This window comes from Nilaparvata lugens, chromosome 13 (assembly GCF_014356525.2).
Source record: "Nilaparvata lugens isolate BPH chromosome 13, ASM1435652v1, whole genome shotgun sequence".
In the NCBI taxonomy this organism is placed as follows: domain Eukaryota; kingdom Metazoa; phylum Arthropoda; class Insecta; order Hemiptera; family Delphacidae; genus Nilaparvata; species Nilaparvata lugens.
The window spans coordinates 4,218,278-4,230,583 of record NC_052516.1 but is presented as its reverse complement, the minus strand read 5'-3'; the positions used below and the strand labels follow the sequence as shown (position 1 = coordinate 4,230,583).

At 32.1% G+C, this 12,306-nt stretch overlaps 1 protein-coding gene and 2 long non-coding RNA genes across 4 annotated transcripts in view; 2 read left to right on the top strand and 1 right to left on the bottom strand.

Moving 5' to 3' along the window:
- Positions 1–3,677, top strand: LOC120353981. The gene is made up of 3 exons (XR_005572715.1): positions 1–631; positions 1,187–1,317; positions 2,946–3,677. It is a non-coding gene; the product is annotated as an uncharacterized LOC120353981 (long non-coding RNA).
- The window catches only part of LOC111054980 (uncharacterized protein YJR142W-like), a 121,403-nt gene that overhangs the window by 78,887 nt on the left and 30,210 nt on the right, over positions 1–12,306 (bottom strand). The gene's annotated exons all lie outside the window — the stretch shown is intronic.
- Positions 3,724–7,497, top strand: LOC120353982. Its single transcript, XR_005572716.1, has 3 exons — positions 3,724–4,077; positions 4,633–4,763; positions 6,683–7,497. It is a non-coding gene; the product is annotated as an uncharacterized LOC120353982 (long non-coding RNA).

Sequence of the window (12,306 nt, the reverse complement as noted above, 5' to 3'; positions counted from 1 at the left end):
GCCTTTGCTAGTTGGCGGGGAGAATGGAAATCACCGCTATCTTGTGATAGCCTTGGGTTAATCTTAGTTTTAACATAATTTTAAGTCTTAACTTGCATGCAATTTACTTAATAGGTGACACTTCCCCATCGGTAGGGGAAATGCACAAGGTATTTTGCATCAAAGAGGGTGTATCACCCTTGGAGATGCTGGGAAGTGGAGATATTCTTGAGAAATTCAAGAGTTTTTTACTTCTCTACTCTACTAAGTATCTTTAAGAGTGAGAGACTCTCATAGATACTGTAGAGTACAACATTCACGCCTGGCGGTCCTTAGTTTAGTGATAAGTTCAATCTATGATTAGCAACTATTTATCATCATTTTTTGATACTTTAAAATTAGAGATATTCTTGAGAAATTCAAGGGTTCTCTAATGAGTATCATTGAGAGTAAGAAACTCTTATTGATACTGTCTTGTACAAACATACACTCCTGTTGATTCAGGTATTCTCTTAGTTCAGTCCAAGTTAAGATTTGTAACTGTTTATCTACATTATATAAAATTGCTTTGTTTTGTAAGTGCTTTACAAGTTTGTTGCAGCTTAGCCTACCAAATGAATCCAAGTGCACCATTGTAGATATTTTTTAAAAGGTTAGTAGACTCTTTCATTGATTTTTACTCATCCAGATATCCAGACTCAAGCTCCATGATATTATATCTCATTAATTTATTTTTTGTTTGGAATTATCAATTCTTATTGTTCCTAGACAATTTGTAAAGCATATTCGAATTTTTTCAGTTTGTATCTTTATTCAATATTCACTAGTTCCTTTTTTGTGACACAATTTAATATCAAGTGTTTTTGAATAATATCAAAATTATAAATAGAGAGAATAAATAATAGATTGGATAGATTAAATAATTAGATTACATTAGATTAAATAATATCTTTTTTTAATATCAAGATTTTTAAATTTGTATCTTTATTCAATATTTACTAGATCCTTTTTTGTGACACAATTTAATATCAAGTCATGGCAATTTTTTAATATTATTCATCTTTAACAATGTATGGTGAAATATTTATTGAACCAAGTTTGATAATTCTACTTGGCACTATATCTATTGAATTTTGTTATTTAAATTAACAGTTAACCTTCAATCAATTGTGTATAAGATTATCAATGAAAGTTTTGTCATTTTCAGCAGGATTGATGAACAACTAAACAAACAATATTGTGGAGATACATGTGAATTATAATGGAGATGCCACCAGCTATTCAATGCATTGGAGAGCAGCTCTACTACCAAAGTGGAGATGTGGATCACTGGATGTGGTATGAGATATCTGGAATTTATATTTTCAGTAGTCTAGACAGGTTAGAATTCTCTAACACTTCCCTATTCTAACACAGATATCAAGCTAGGGCCGGGATGTTTATGGTGGTTACTATTATGACACAGTTCATCCCGACCCTTTCGGCAGTGCCATGTTCTATCCGGTTGGTTCTGAGTCCAATGGGTGCTTTCAAGTTAGAGTCAACTGACCTGCAGATCGCATTTCCGCGTGCCAACAACTGGACGAACATGTGCTACTGTTAGATTGTGGTTTATGGATGGCTGTGGAGTAAGAAAATCACCTTGAATAGGGTTTGAGTTGTCAGGGTCCCTGTAGGATATTTGCAGTTGTCAGTCGACTATTACATTTCTGATCAGTGCCCTTTGTGGTGGTGCCACAGCTTTTTCATGATGGTTGCGGGCTCAGTACAGCACTAATTTGATGAGCAGGTGGTACTGTTACACTGTGGCCTGGTCTGACTTGTTCTATGAGACTGGCGATGCAAATATTAGATTGTAGTGCCTTCAGCAAACTTAGGGATGGGGGTGTGAGAATTATCTGTCTTAAGAATTAGAATTAAGAAAAATACGTTTATATCTGAGGCTGGAGTGATATTAAGTATAGTCTCTAGCCTTTGCTAGTTGGCGGGGTGAAGCCTCTAGCCTTTGCTAGTTGGCGGGGAAGGGAAAATATAGCCTCTAGCCTTTGCTAGTTGGCGGGGAAGGGAAAATATAGCCTCTAGCCTTTGCTAGTTGGCGGGGGATGGGAAAACGAAGCCTCTAGCCTCATCTACAGTCTTAAATTGCATGCATTTTAGTTTTAGTATTTAGAAAATTCAAGGGTTCTCTAATGAGTATCATTGAGAGTAAGAAACTCTTATTGATACTGTCTTGTACAAACATACACTCCTGTTGATTCAGGTATTCTCTTAGTTCAGTCCAAGTTAAGATTTGTAACTGTTTATCTACATTATATAAAATTGCTTTGTTTTGTAAGTGCTTTACAAGTTTGTTGCAGCTTAGCCTACCAAATGAATCCAAGTGCACCATTGTAGATATTTTTTAAAAGGTTAGTAGACTCTTTCATTGATTTTTACTCATCCAGATATCCAGACTCAAGCTCCATGATATTATATCTCATTAATTTATTTTTTGTTTGGAATTATCAATTCTTATTGTTCCTAGACAATTTGTAAAGCATATTCGAATTTTTTCAGTTTGTATCTTTATTCAATATTCACTAGTTCCTTTTTTGTGACACAATTTAATATCAAGTGTTTTTGAATAATATCAAAATTATAAATAGAGAGAATAAATAATAGATTGGATAGATTAAATAATTAGATTACATTAGATTAAATAATATCTTTTTTTAATATCAAGATTTTTAAATTTGTATCTTTATTCAATATTTACTAGATCCTTTTTTGTGACACAATTTAATATCAAGTCATGGCAATTTTTTAATATTATTCATCTTTAACAATGTATGGTGAAATATTTATTGAACCAAGTTTGATAATTCTACTTGGCACTATATCTATTGAATTTTGTTATTTAAATTAACAGTTAACCTTCAATCAATTGTGTATAAGATTATCAATGAAAGTTTTGTCATTTTCAGCAGGATTGATGAACAACTAAACAAACAATATTGTGGAGATACATGTGAATTATAATGGAGATGCCACCAGCTATTCAATGCATTGGAGAGCAGCTCTACTACCAAAGTGGAGATGTGGATCACTGGATGTGGTATGAGATATCTGGTATTTATATTTTCAGTAGTCTAGACAGGATAGAATTCTCTAACACTTCCCTATTCTAACACAGATATCAAGCTAGGGCCGGGATGTTTATGGTGGTTACTATTATGACACAGTTCATCCCGACCCTTTCGGCAGTGCCATGTTCTATCCGGTTGGTTCTGAGTCCAATGGGTGCTTTCAAGTTAGAGTCAACTGACCTGCAGATCGCATTTCCGCGTGCCAACAACTGGACGAACATGTGCTACTGTTAGATTGTGGTTTATGGATGGCTGTGGAGTAAGAAAATCACCTTGAATAGGGTTTGAGTTGTCAGGGTCCCTGTAGGATATTTGCAGTTGTCAGTCGACTATTACATTTCTGATCAGTGCCCTTTGTGGTGGTGCCACAGCTTTTTCATGATGGTTGCGGGCTCAGTACAGCACTAATTTGATGAGCAGGTGGTACTGTTACACTGTGGCCTGGTCTGACTTGTTCTATGAGACTGGCGATGCAAATATTAGATTGTAGTGCCTTCAGCAAACTTAGGGATGGGGGTGTGAGAATTATCTGTCTTAAGAATTAGAATTAAGAAAAATACGTTTATATCTGAGGCTGGAGTGATACTAAGTATCTTTAAGAGTGAGAGACTCTCATAGATACTGTAGAGTACAACATTCACGCCTGGCGGTCCTTAGTTTAGTGATAAGTTCAATCTATGATTAGCAACTATTTATCATCATTTTTTGATACTTTAAAATTAGAGATATTCTTGAGAAATTCAAGGGTTCTCTAATGAGTATCATTGAGAGTAAGAAACTCTTATTGATACTGTCTTGTACAAACATACACTCCTGTTGATTCAGGTATTCTCTTAGTTCAGTCCAAGTTAAGATTTGTAACTGTTTATCTACATTATATAAAATTGCTTTGTTTTGTAAGTGCTTTACAAGTTTGTTGCAGCTTAGCCTACCAAATGAATCCAAGTGCACCATTGTAGATATTTTTTAAAAGGTTAGTAGACTCTTTCATTGATTTTTACTCATCCAGATATCCAGACTCAAGCTCCATGATATTATATCTCATTAATTTATTTTTTGTTTGGAATTATCAATTCTTATTGTTCCTAGACAATTTGTAAAGCATATTCGAATTTTTTCAGTTTGTATCTTTATTCAATATTCACTAGTTCCTTTTTTGTGACACAATTTAATATCAAGTGTTTTTGAATAATATCAAAATTATAAATAGAGAGAATAAATAATAGATTGGATAGATTAAATAATTAGATTACATTAGATTAAATAATATCTTTTTTTAATATCAAGATTTTTAAATTTGTATCTTTATTCAATATTCACTAGTTCCTTTTTTGTGACACAATTTAATATCAAGTCATGGCAATTTTTTAATATTATTCATCTTTAACAATGTATGGTGAAATATTTATTGAACCAAGTTTGATAATTCTACTTGGCACTATATCTATTGAATTTTGTTATTTAAATTAACAGTTAACCTTCAATCAATTGTGTATAAGATTATCAATGAAAGTTTTGTCATTTTCAGCAGGATTGATGAACAACTAAACAAACAATATTGTGGAGATACATGTGAATTATAATGGAGATGCCACCAGCTATTCAATGCATTGGAGAGCAGCTCTACTACCAAAGTGGAGATGTGGATCACTGGATGTGGTATGAGATATCTGGTAACCATATTATCAGTAGTCTAGACAGGTTAGAATTCTCTAACACTTCCCTATTCTAACACAGATATCAAGCTAGGGCCGGGATGTTTATGGTGGTTACTATTATGACACAGTTCATCCCGACCCCTTCGGCAGTGCCTTGTTCTATCCGGTTGGTTCTGAGTCCAATGGGTGCTTTCAAGTTAGAGTCAACTGACCTGCAGATCGCATTTCCGCGTGCCAACAACTGGACGAACATGTGCTACTGTTAGATTGTGGTTTATGGATGGCTGTGGAGTAAGAAAATCACCTTGAATAGGGTTTGAGTTGTCAGGGTCCCTGTAGGATATTTGCAGTTGTCAGTCGACTATTACATTTCTGATCAGTGCCCTTTGTGGTGGTGCCACAGCTTTTTCATGATGGTTGCGGGCTCAGTACAGCACTAATTTGATGAGCAGGTGGTACTGTTACACTGTGGCCTGGTCTGACTTGTTCTATGAGACTGGCGATGCAAATATTAGATTGTAGTGCCTTCAGCAAACTTAGGGATGGGGGTGTGAGAATTATCTGTCTTAAGAATTAGAATTAAGAAAAATACGTTTATATCTGAGGCTGGAGTGATATTAAGTATAGTCTCTAGCCTTTGCTAGTTGGCGGGGTGAAGCCTCTAGCCTTTGCTAGTTGGCGGGGAAGGGAAAATATAGCCTCTAGCCTTTGCTAGTTGGCGGGGTTAGCCTCTAGCCTTTGCTAGTTGGCGGGGGATGGGAAAACGAAGCCTCTAGCCTCATCTACAGTCTTAAATTGCATGCATTTTAGTTTTAGTATTTAGAAAATACAAATATAAGTTGAGAATTAAGATTGAAGTATGTGAAATATAGCCTCTAGCCTTTGCTAGTTGGCGGGGTTAAGCCTCTAGCCTTTGCTAGTTGGCGGGGTGAAGCCTCTAGCCTTTGCTAGTTGGCGGGGTTAAGCCTCTAGCCTTTGCTAGTTGGCGGGGTGAGAGACTCTCATAGATACTGTAGAGTACAACATTCACGCCTGGCGGTCCTTAGTTTAGTGATAAGTTCAATCTATGATTAGCAACTATTTATCATCATTTTTTGATACTTTAAAATTAGAGATATTCTTGAGAAATTCAAGGGTTCTCTAATGAGTATCATTGAGAGTAAGAAACTCTTATTGATACTGTCTTGTACAAACATACACTCCTGTTGATTCAGGTATTCTCTTAGTTCAGTCCAAGTTAAGATTTGTAACTGTTTATCTACATTATATAAAATTGCTTTGTTTTGTAAGTGCTTTACAAGTTTGTTGCAGCTTAGCCTACCAAATGAATCCAAGTGCACCATTGTAGATATTTTTTAAAAGGTTAGTAGACTCTTTCATTGATTTTTACTCATCCAGATATCCAGACTCAAGCTCCATGATATTATATCTCATTAATTTATTTTTTGTTTGGAATTATCAATTCTTATTGTTCCTAGACAATTTGTAAAGCATATTCGAATTTTTTCAGTTTGTATCTTTATTCAATATTCACTAGTTCCTTTTTTGTGACACAATTTAATATCAAGTGTTTTTGAATAATATCAAAATTATAAATAGAGAGAATAAATAATAGATTGGATAGATTAAATAATTAGATTACATTAGATTAAATAATATCTTTTTTTAATATCAAGATTTTTAAATTTGTATCTTTATTCAATATTTACTAGATCCTTTTTTGTGACACAATTTAATATCAAGTCATGGCAATTTTTTAATATTATTCATCTTTAACAATGTATGGTGAAATATTTATTGAACCAAGTTTGATAATTCTACTTGGCACTATATCTATTGAATTTTGTTATTTAAATTAACAGTTAACCTTCAATCAATTGTGTATAAGATTATCAATGAAAGTTTTGTCATTTTCAGCAGGATTGATGAACAACTAAACAAACAATATTGTGGAGATACATGTGAATTATAATGGAGATGCCACCAGATATTCAATGCATTGGAGAGCAGCTCTACTACCAAAGTGGACATGTGGATCACTGGATGTGGTATGAGATATCTGGTAACCATATTATCAGTAGTCAAGACAGGATAGAATTCTCTAACACTTCCCTATTCTAACACAGATATCAAGCTAGGGCTGGGATGTTTATGGTGGTTACTATTATGACACAGTTCATCCCGACCCTTTCGGCAGTGCCATGTTCTATCCGGTTGGTTCTGAGTCCAATGGGTGCTTTCAAGTTAGAGTCAACTGACCTGCAGATTGCATTTCCGCGTGCCAACAACTGGACGAACATGTGCTACTGTTAGATTGTGGTTTATGGATGGCTGTGGAGTAAGAAAATCACCTTGAATAGGGTTTGAGTTGTCAGGGTCCCTGTAGGATATTTGCAGTTGTCAGTCGACTATTACATTTCTGATCAGTGCCCTTTGTGGTGGTGCCACAGCTTTTTCATGATGGTTGCGGGCTCAGTACAGCACTAATTTGATGAGCAGGTGGTACTGTTACACTGTGGCCTGGTCTGACTTGTTCTATGAGACTGGCGATGCAAATATTAGATTGTAGTGCCTTCAGCAAACTTAGGGATGGGGGTGTGAGAATTATCTGTCTTAAGAATTAGAATTAAGAAAAATACGTTTATATCTGAGGCTGGAGTGATATTAAGTATAGTCTCTAGCCTTTGCTAGTTGGCGGGGTGAAGCCTCTAGCCTTTGCTAGTTGGCGGGGAAGGGAAAATATAGCCTCTAGCCTTTGCTAGTTGGCGGGGAAGGGAAAATATAGCCTCCAGCCTTTGCTGGTTGGCAGGGGAATGGGGGGATCAAAGCTATCCTTTGATAGTTTTGGGGCAAAATTTATCACTTATCTTAGTTAATAAGTTGATAGTTTTAAGTTGCTATATGTTCATTCAAATTGCCTCCAGCCTTTGCTGGTTGGCAGGGGAACGGGGGGATCAAAGATATCCTTTGATAGTTTTGGGGCAAAATTTATCACTAATCTTAGTTAATAAGTTGATAGTTTTAAGTTGCCATAAGATATTTTCATACAAATTGCCTCCAGCCTTTGCTGGTTGGCAGGGGAAGGGGGGGATCAAAGCTATCCTATGATAGTTTTGGGGCAAAATTTATCACTAATCTTAGTTAATAAGTTGATAGTTTTAAGTTGCCATAAGATATGTTCATTCAAATTTCCTCCAGCCTTTGCTGGTTGGCAGGGGAATGGGGGGATTAAAGCTATTCTTTGATAGTTTTATTTAATTAATTAATTTAACCTGTGTCTATCTGTTTTTAAATTTAGTTGCATTGTCTTGTAAATTTCAAAGTTATTGCACTCAACCTTGTGATCCTTGAATATGTTTCAGGTATTTTTACAACTTTTCTTCTCATCTATTTCCAAGTGCACAACAACTTATCAATTTAACCTGTGTTTATCTGTTTATTTATTTAGTTACATTGTTTTGTAAATTTCAAAAATATTGCACTCAATCCATCTGTTCCTTAAATGTTTCAGGTATTTTTTTCAGTGTATCTTTTCTAATTTTACCACAATTCACCAATTTAAACTGTGTTTAATTGTTCTCAAATTTAGTTACATTGCTTTGTAATTTTCATCTGTTCTTTGAATATTTTTCAGGCATTTATTTCAGCTTCACTTCTCTAATTTTTCTAAGTGTACTAAAATTCAACCTGTATTTTTCAAATATTCAATATTATCAATCAATTGCACTGTTTCTTGAGTATTTTTCAGGTTACCTGGAGTTTCTCTTTTCAGATGGATCAAAATCTACATTGTATTTTTAGTGCATGCTTTGACTGTATTGTAAACAGAGTGTATTCCATGCTTTGAATGTTTTGTATTGTATCCAGAGTGTATTCCAAGCTTTGACTGTTTTGTATTGCATGCAGAATATGTGGAGATTATTTGTTGCAAGTTGAGATTTTCTCTGCATTATGAGGCGCCTAGGTTTGTGCAAGCTAAATTGGTGGTTTGATAGTTCATTAGTTTAAATGCGTTATTAGTTCCATCTTCAGTAGTATTCAAACTAATAGAAATTCTAATTAGATAAATTCATCATCTTCCATTGCAACATATCATTCATCCTCATCCACTAATATTTCATTCAACTGGAACTTTTTGTGTTCAATATTGAAAATTCAAGTTTTTAATTGAACTCAATAAAATATTGAGACCAGACATAATAACAATAAGTGTTATTATATCTTTGTTATAAGTTTATTGAAAAGAAAAACATATCAACTTGTAATATTGTGTTTATTACAAATGATATTTATATTCATGATATCTATATTGATAAAATATCTTAATAATAATTAAGATGCATCATAAATATAAGTATAATATCACATACTTGTGATATTATGTGTTATTACTTGTGTCTCATAAATATTATGCTAGTTATTAATAATTTTTTGTCTAGTGATTAGTATATTCTAGGCCTGGAACTTCCGAGTCTTACTACTTTCAGAGTCTACTATCTATCCTTCAGAGCCTTGGCCTCCTCCACGAAGCCTCTCCACTCATCTCTATTTACGTCTCCATCCTCTGACATCCAGCTTCCTCCACATCCTCCAGTCAACGCTTAGCGGATGTCCTCTCAGCCTTCTCCCTTCTGGGTTGTTTCTGAAGACCTTTCCTCCAACGTTTGAGTCACTCATCCTCTCAACTAACTTTAACGCCAACTCAAAAACTCGTCAACAATGTGACATATCTTCTTACAGATCAATTTATTTATTTATTTATTTATTTATTTACAACAATATGGGAGCACACGGGAAAACCCAAAAATTGCTCCCCAATCAAAAAAAATACAATAAGCACTTTACAAAAAAACTTAAAAATAGAGAGAAAGACATAAGGAAAAAACTATAGATCAAGCATCTCTTGATTCGATTGTATTCGTCATTCACCATTAACATATATACTGGGCCAAAAATCATTCTCAAAACCTTTCGCTCCCAAATATTCAATAATATTTAGCTTTCTTTGTTAAAACCCATGTCTCTGCTTCATATAGCACAACTGGTTCTATAACTGTTTCAGAGTCTTATTGATTGAATTGTAAATTTTTCAATTGGAAAATTATATTGAGGTCTCTGCTTCATAAAACACAACTGGTTCTATAACTGCTTCAGAGTCTTATTGATTGAATTGTAAATTTTTCAATTGGAAAATTATATTAAGGTGGAACGGTTGACTACTATAAAGGGTGTTGTGGAAGCCAAAATTTTTCTAAAAATTATTGAAATATTTTTTTTGTTTAATTGTTATGAGCTGTTGAATAATATTCATAAATTGTTATAAATTATTTGAAAATAAGTTAATTATTGAAAAGCTGTTAAAAAATTGTTATAAAATGTTGAATTATTTGTAAATTTATAAAATATCGATATTGAATTGTTATAAAATGTTAAATTATTTGTGAATTTATAAACGATGATACATAATATAATTGTTTTTCAAAATGTGGTGGAAAGGATTGGCTTGAAGAGGTGTTCTTGAGGCCATTTTATTTTATTTGAGTTGTCTAAAAAATTGTTTTGTAAATTTTCAAAAGCTGTTGAATAATATTGTTAAATTGTTATTAGTATTATCGAGAAAAATATTTTGTTTGATTGTAACAAGCTGTCAAAAAAATGTTGAATTGTATTAAATTATTGAAAAAATTATTTTGTAAATTTATAATTACAATGATAATATTGATATATAATATATATATATTTCAATTATGGTGGAACGGGTAGGCTAGAAGGGGTGTTGTGGAGGCCATTTTATTCTATTTAAGTTGTCTAGAAAATTGTTTTGTAAATTTTTCAAAAGCTGTTAAATAATATTGTTAAATTGTTATTAGTATTATTGAGAAAAACATTTTGTTTAATTGTAACAAGCTGTCAAAAAAATGTTGAATTAATAACAAAAATTAAAATTAATGTTGAATGTAATTGAAAAAAATATTTTGTAAATAATTGTAATTGAGAAGAATATTTTGTTTAATTGTAACCTGCTGTCAAAAAATGTTGAATTGTATTAAATTATTGAAAAAATTATTTTGTAAATTTATAATTACGATGATAATATTGATTGATAATGTATGATTTTTTCTATTATGGTGGAACGGGTAGGCTAGAAAGGGGTGTTGTGGAGGCCATTTTATTTTATTAAAGTTGTCTAGAAAATTGTTTTGTAAATTTTCAAAAACTGTTGAATAATATTGTTAAATTGTTATTAGTATTATCGAGAAAAATATTTTGTTTGATTGTAACAAGCTGTCGAAAAAATGTTGAATTGTATTAAATTATTGAAAAAATTATTTTGTAAATTTATAATCACAATGATAATATATGATTTTTTTCAATTATGGTGGAACGGGTAGGCTAGAAGGGGTGTTGTGGAGGCCATTTTATTTTATTAAAGTTGTCTAGAAAATTGTTTTGTAAATTTCCAAAAGCTGTTAAATAATATTGTTATATTGTTATGAGTATTATTGAGAAAAAATTTTGTTTAATTGTAACAAGCTGTCAAAAAAATGTTAAATTGTATTAAATTATTGAAAAAATTATTTTGTAAATTTATAATTACAATGATAATATTGATATATAATATATATTTTTTTCAATTATGGTGGAACGGGTAGGCTAGAAGGGGTGTTGTGGAGGCCATTTTATTTTAATAAAGTTGTATAGAAAATTGTTTTGTAAATTTTTCAAAAGCTGTTAAGTAATATTGTTAAATTGTTATGAGTATTATCGAGAAAAATATTTTTTTTTAATTGTAAAAAGCTGTCAAAAAAATGTTGAATTGTATTAAATTATTGAAAAAATTATTTTGTTAAATTGTCATAAGCTTTTTGTAAATTTATAATTGCAATGGAAATTGATTGATAATAATATGATTTTTTTAATTATGGTGGAACGGGTAGGCTAGAAGGGGTGTTGTGGAGGCCATTTCATTTTATTAAAGTTGCATAGTAAATTGTTTTGTTAATTTTCAAAAGCTGTTGAATAATATTGTTAAATTGTTATTTAATTGTAACAAGCTGTCAAAAAAATGTTGAATTGTATTAATTTTTTTTTGTTAAATTGCACATAAGCTTTTTGTAAATTTATAATTACAATGATAATATTAATAGATAATATATGATTTTTTATCAATTGTGGTGGAACGGGTAGGCTAGAAGGGGTGTTGTGGAGGCCATTTTATAGTATTAAAATTGTCTAGAGAATTATTTTTGTTAAAGAATATTGCAAAATTGTTATTATTTGGAAAAAATACTCAATTTATATTGCCTTAAGCTGTTGAAAAATATCATTAGATTGTTATAAATTTAAAAAAATGTTGTAAATTGTCACACTCTTAAAGAATTGTTGATTTGTTGTTATAAATTGTTGAAAAACATATTTTGTAAATTTATCATTACAATAATAATATTTATAAGAAATATAAATGTGGTGGAACGGGTAGGCTAGAAGGGGTGTTGTGGAGGCCATTTTATTTTATTAAAGTTGTCTAGAAAATTGTTTTGTTT